The following is a 6,000-nucleotide window of genomic DNA, read 5'->3' on the forward strand; positions in this document are numbered from 1 at the left end:
TAACAAATACATGGTTCCTATGGGAGGGATTGGTTGGATTTCCGGTGTATCAGGACCAGGACTGAAGTTGGTCCCTGACCGTCCTGGAGGGGCGGCTGTAACACAGGATGAGTTTTCACAGTGAAGGTCTTCTTCTTCTACAGCTGAATTAAAGTGTAAACAGCCGTCTACACACCTTTAACTGTCCTTATAAACTTGTCTTTTAATAAACTTTCTGTTCTCTTTTAAAGTTGTCAGTGCTTTTGTTGACATGCAGAGGCTCTACTTGATCACCACCCTGGTGTTTGACTATTTGGAGTGGATGTTCTTGTTATGATTTGTCTGTTTATCTGCTGCCCCCACGACCTGCGGTGGGAGCTAATTAGCAGTATGCACCAAAACCTAGTTAGACATGGATGCTCTCAAACCAAATCCCTGCCATCGTTCGAAATAATAAAAACACAAGAACACATCTGAGGTTCCTTTTTACCTGGAATGTTCCTTTCAGAGCTTTAAGACTGAGGAGAAGGATTTTAAACTCTGTTCTGGATTGGTGATGTGGTCTCTCCTCCTAGTTCCTGTCCATGCACTTCTTCCTCCACTTCAAGACTGCAGCTGCTTTCTGGAGCAGCTGCAGTCTTGAAGTGGAGGTTCACTTTTCTGGACCTTTGGCCTTCCCAGCTCACCAGGGTGCTCCCAGCAACTGGAGACAGTTCTGGACCCATTGGGTCTGGTCCTGCTGACGCTATCTGCAATGCTCGTGCTAGCGCGAGTGGATAGGCCTGCCATTTAAATACCATCTTACTCACTCCACAGCAAATTCCAGGCGACTGAAATAAAACTCCAGAATATCAATTTAAAGTGTTTGTTGATAGAATCATTCTGGGGAGGAAACTTTTAGTACATCGCGGTTCTTTTTGAGGGACAAACCTCAGATTTCAGGTGTAATTTTACCTCTCCTCTAGTCGGTAGAAGTGGGCTCACGTTACAGCTTCAGAGGACTGTTATGCTACTGACTGAATGTATTCCTCAGCCATTGATGAGTCGGCCGATATTTATCTATAATATATATTTATATATCCAGTGACTTCTACCAGTGCTGTCTCTGTGCTGGGCTCTAAAACCAGACTGAAACCCTCAAATCAACTCTTGTTATGGAGGAAGTCACTCAGCTGATTAGCAGCTGCTTTCTCCAGGATTTTAGAGAGGAGGGGAGGTCAGCTATCAGTCCATAGTTGGCTAGAACCTCAGGGTATCCACAGCTTCCCTGACCAGGACTTGAACCCTAGGCTGTGGCAGTGAGAGCACCAATTCTAGCCACTAGACCATCAGGGACCACACTGACCAGAGTTTGTCCTTGCAGGAGTCAGTGACTTAATAGAGTCTAACAAAGGGTTGAACCTGAATGAGACAGTTTCCCTTCAACGTGGGGCCATGGCAGAGTGAACCAAGAACACTACAATGGGGGTGAGAGTGGAGCCATGATGGACTCACAGTTCATCACCTCCACCATCATGTGGACCACCTGATCACCTCAACCTCTAAATAACTCATTCCCTGACCGGGAATCGAACCCGGGCCGCGGCAGTGAGAGCGCCGAATCCTAACCACTAGACCATCAGGGACCACACTGAGCTCTCCAACAACAGAGACTATAAACAATGACTCAAGAACACAGGACTCTGTGGTCTCAGCTTGAGATGCAGAGGGTCCACCAAGACCACCAGACACCTCAGCCCCCTAAAGACAGTCCACCCCCAGGATCCTGTCCCCCTCTGCTCCAACTCAGCCCTCCATTCATAACGTGACTTTGTCTCAGTCTCTTCACAATGCCAGTCACTGAAACACTGACAATGTGATGGGGGCTTCCTGTCTTTACTGCATTTTTTTCAAGGCTCACAACTGCTACTTCCTACAGTCGTCTCTACTGTGTACTTGTACTACCAGTTGTTATGAGCAACTGTGGATTTCTAAATATTCCAGTCCTCAGTTTGCAACTGTATAGTGATGATGGGTCAGTTTAGAGCTGTCAATCAATGTTAATAATTGATCTTAACATCTGAAGATTATTTTAGGAACACAAATACTTTTACTTCATTCTGAGGATGAGCAGACGTTCAATATAATTCTCATTTCCTGGTCAAAGACTCCTGCTAGTCAGAGAGGATCTGGGCTGGATTGGAAAGCTTCAGAGAGGAAAACCTTCACTCTGGACTGAACTGAGAACGGAGCAGCCTCAGCTTCCTGGAGCCTTACTTGCCTCTGTGGTCTAAGGCTGTGTGGGCTGACATCACAGTGAAACTACTGAGATCACAGAGCCTTTGAGATCACAGGCTGACTTCCTTTTTATCCCTAAAATGAAGGAGAAAAATGTTGTGTCTGTGTTTGTGTTGCTGCATCAGTTAAACAGTGACTCTGACAGAGGGGATGTAGCTCAGTGGTAGAGGGCATGCTTCGCATGTATGAGGCCCCGGGTTCAATCCCCGGCATCTCCAGCTGGTCCTTTGGAGCCTTCATCTTACCAGCTAAATTGATCCATAAATGTGACAACAGTTGATAACAAACTACCAGAAGAGAAACCAGTCTGTTGCATATCAAAGTATTTGTAGCTGGGTCAGTGTGACTGTGAGCCTTCATAGCCAGCATGAAGGAGCTGGTTTTATCTTTGCTGGGGAAATCCCACACACAGCTGCTCTCAGTTCCAAATGTGTGTGTCCTCACTCCTCCGTCCTCCTGCTGCCCTCAGAATACAGACACAATTCAACCTGGCAAGTTTGGAGCATAGAAGTGCTCCTGAAGAGATGTGTGTCAGCCCACAGCTGGCTGTTCTTACCTGGAACCTCAAGATGAAACTGCTTCCACAGATTGGAAATGAATCTGATGTTGACTTTTGGACAAATCACCTGTTCATCAGTTCATCATCACTTCCATCCATTTTCTACTGCTTATCTTGTTATAGAAAGGAGTCTATCTGCTGTGTGACTGAGGCAGTTACTGTGAGCTGCTGCATGTCTCAGTGTGTGTGTGTGGGGGGGGGGCTGTGTGTGACTGGTCGGCTGCCAAGGATTATTGATGAGATCAATCATGATCAGCTCAGAGATCACGGCACAGAAGAAGGAGACTTTTTGATTTTTGGGGGTTCAGTTTCTAAGTCAGACACATCATCACAATTTGAAGTTTTCCTCCAGTAAAAAACAAAACAACACAAAACCAAACAAAAACATGATTTGACTTTTGATGTCTACATTTTTTGGAAATTGTGAGTCCAACAAGCAGGAGGCCGTTTGAGCTTGGAAACTGTGAAGCATCACCAGTAACTGCTGGTTAATTTACAGTTGTTTCCTCCAAAAAGTTTAAAATGAATGAATAAACCTTTAATACTACAGTTAGAAAGTAGTATTTTGCTATCATCTAATTTGATAGGTGGCGCTGTCACCAAAAAACAAAAGTCCAACAAATGCATTTTATCATCCAATTCAGTAGGTGGTGCTGTGGGGTCCTGGAACTGCAGCTCTCAGGTGCTGCAGAATCTCCTCTTGCAAAGCCTCACAGTTCAGAGTCGTTCCAGAATCTAGGAGCAGAAACCAAAGTCTCCTACGACGAGGAACGTCGTGGGATTGGAACCCACGCCTGCAGAGCTCAATGGATCAGCAGTCCATCACCTTAACCACTCGGCCACCTCGTCTCCTGACCGCCATGATGTGCTGCTTTCTCTTAGCCTTTGAAACAGCTGAACTCTTTGGAGCCCATTTGTCAGAAATGGACCCAGCAGGAGCCACTGAACACAACTCTGACATCATCAGGCTTCTTCCCAGCAGCTTGGTGCTCCAGAAGGAAGAATCCAGACCATCGCTACATCATCAGAGTGAACACCAGCTGATGTTGACCAGTTTAACAAGCCTTTGACTGCTAAATGACATCCAAGCTCAGATTCTCTTGTCCTGGTAGAACAAGTCAATGTTGAAGAAGATGAGAGGACCAGACTTTTTCATCCAATGCTGGAACAGCGTTAGACTGAAGGTCTGAAGGTCCCTGGTCTGGTCCAGGTTTCAACAGGGGACCAGCATCAGCCAGCATTTAAATGTGGACAGCAGTGGAGGTGAAGCCCACATCAAGGAAACCAGCCTCCTATCACTGTCCTGTGCTGAGTTTCTTTAAAAAATGTGAGACAACCTCAAGAGTTTCTGTTTCCTGTGTTGGATTTTGGCTCAGAGAATCAGAGCCAATCAGAAGCTTGTTGGTCTTGGATGCTGGTCATCAGGGGCAATGAGGGGCTCAGTGTCTTGCTCAAGGACACTTCAACATGGTCACCAGCTGAAGTGAGAACTGAACCAGCAACTCTGCTAGACGGCCACTCTTCCTCCAGGCCGTGCCCCCCGAACCTGAATCATCATGATGTCATTATTTGTTGCTTTAATTCACCAAATGTGTGACGTGGTGAGTTTGTCAGGAGTTTAAAGACCAAAGTTGTGAACACACAGAGAAGTAAACCTGTCAAAGCTGCTTCACTTGATGAGAGAAACTGAGGAACTGATAGAAGAGCAACAAAGAAAATGGAGTCAGAAGGTCGTCTTCTTCACCGCTCAGTCACAACACTGACACACACACACACACACACACACACACACACACACACACACACACACACACACACACACACACAAATAGTTTGTCTTTGAGAGAGGACAAAAAATGTTTGACTGTGCTGACATGAACTTTCATTGTCTAATTTCAGTCTCCTACAAAAGTGTGTGAATGTGGTCGTTGTGGCCGAGTGGTGAAGGCGATGGACTAGAAATCCATTGGGGTCTCCCTGCTCAGGTTGGAGTCCTGCCAACAACGTTAAACTGTTTAAAATTTAAATTTGACGCATTTTTCCTCTACACTGTCCTTCATCACAGCATTTAACATCAGGACTGCTCCCAGATCAGCTCCATGACCTCATCTTTGCACCAGAGTACCGCCCAAGTTCATCAAAAACGGCCAAGCATAAATATATAATATGTATATAATGTGAACACACCTTTACAGGTGCGTTAACGTGCTTAATAATAGAGAATGAGTGAAGGGTGCGTTCAGAGTGGAGTGCAGTACCACAGTCAGGCCAGCAGGTGGGGCTTTCGTTGGTGCTGTCTACCTAATTGCGGTGTCTGTGCTCTGCCAGCAGAGGTCGTGCTTCCCCACCAATCTTCTAGGGTGTCTGAGTGGTGCCGCCATGTTCAGGTCGTAGCAGGAGGACGTAGGTTAGTACTTGGCAGTTCGGACGTAGCGAAAGTCACGTTATGAATGGAGGGCTGAGTTGGAGCAGAGGGGGCAGGATCCTGGGGGTGGACTGTCTTTAGGGGGCTGAGGTGTCTGGTGGTCTTGGTGGACCTTCTGCATCTCAAGCTGAGACCACAGAGTCCTGTGTTCTTGAGTCATTGTCTATAGTCTCTGTTGTTGGAGAGCTCAGTGTGGTCCCTGATGGTCTAGTGGCTAGGATTCGGCGCTTTCACCGCCGCGGCCCGGGTTCGATTCCCGGTCAGGGAATGAGTTATTTAGAGGTTGAGGGAGAGGTGATCAGGTGGTCCACATGATGGTGGAGGTGATGAACTGTGAGTCCATCATGGCTCCACTCTCACCCCCATTGTAGTGTTCTTGGTTCACTCTGCCATGGCCCCATGTTGAAGGGTGACTGTCTCATTCAGGTCCAACCCTTTGTTAGACTCTATTAAGTCACTGACTCCCAAACTCTGTAATCCTCCTTAGTAGCTTTGGTTATTGATGATCTGCAATGGTTCGTGGGGGTGGAGCCTATCCCTCAGGTGAGGGGCGGGGTTTATCCTGGACAGGTCACCAGTCCATGGCAGGGCCATCACATAGAGACAGATTGATTATAAAAATGTTCATCCCCAGTTTGAAGTTAGAGACAGGATTTAAGTGTGGAAGGTTTTTGTATCTTCAATTTAATTCTGAGTGTTGTAAACTGTTTCTAACAAACTCTACTGTTGAACAGTCAAAATGTTTTCTAACCAAGCTGAA

At 46.4% G+C, this 6,000-nt stretch overlaps 3 non-coding genes across 3 annotated transcripts; 2 read left to right on the plus strand and 1 right to left on the minus strand.

The window, feature by feature from the left end:
* Positions 1-1,532: 1,532 nt before the first annotated feature.
* Positions 1,533-1,604, minus strand: trnae-cuc (transfer RNA glutamic acid (anticodon CUC)). The gene has a single exon. It is a non-coding gene; the product is annotated as a tRNA-Glu (tRNA).
* A 798-nt stretch (positions 1,605-2,402) lies between these two features.
* Positions 2,403-2,474, plus strand: trnaa-cgc (transfer RNA alanine (anticodon CGC)). The gene has a single exon. It is a non-coding gene; the product is annotated as a tRNA-Ala (tRNA).
* Positions 2,475-5,436: 2,962 nt separating this feature from the next.
* trnae-uuc (transfer RNA glutamic acid (anticodon UUC)) lies at positions 5,437-5,508 on the plus strand. Its single transcript has one exon. It is a non-coding gene; the product is annotated as a tRNA-Glu (tRNA).
* Positions 5,509-6,000: the final 492 nt, after the last annotated feature.

This window comes from Aulostomus chinensis, chromosome 1, assembly GCF_037954235.1.
Source record: "Aulostomus chinensis isolate RoL2024-O1b breed Wild chromosome 1, RoL_Achi_v1.0, whole genome shotgun sequence".
In the NCBI taxonomy this organism is placed as follows: domain Eukaryota; kingdom Metazoa; phylum Chordata; class Actinopteri; order Syngnathiformes; family Aulostomidae; genus Aulostomus; species Aulostomus chinensis.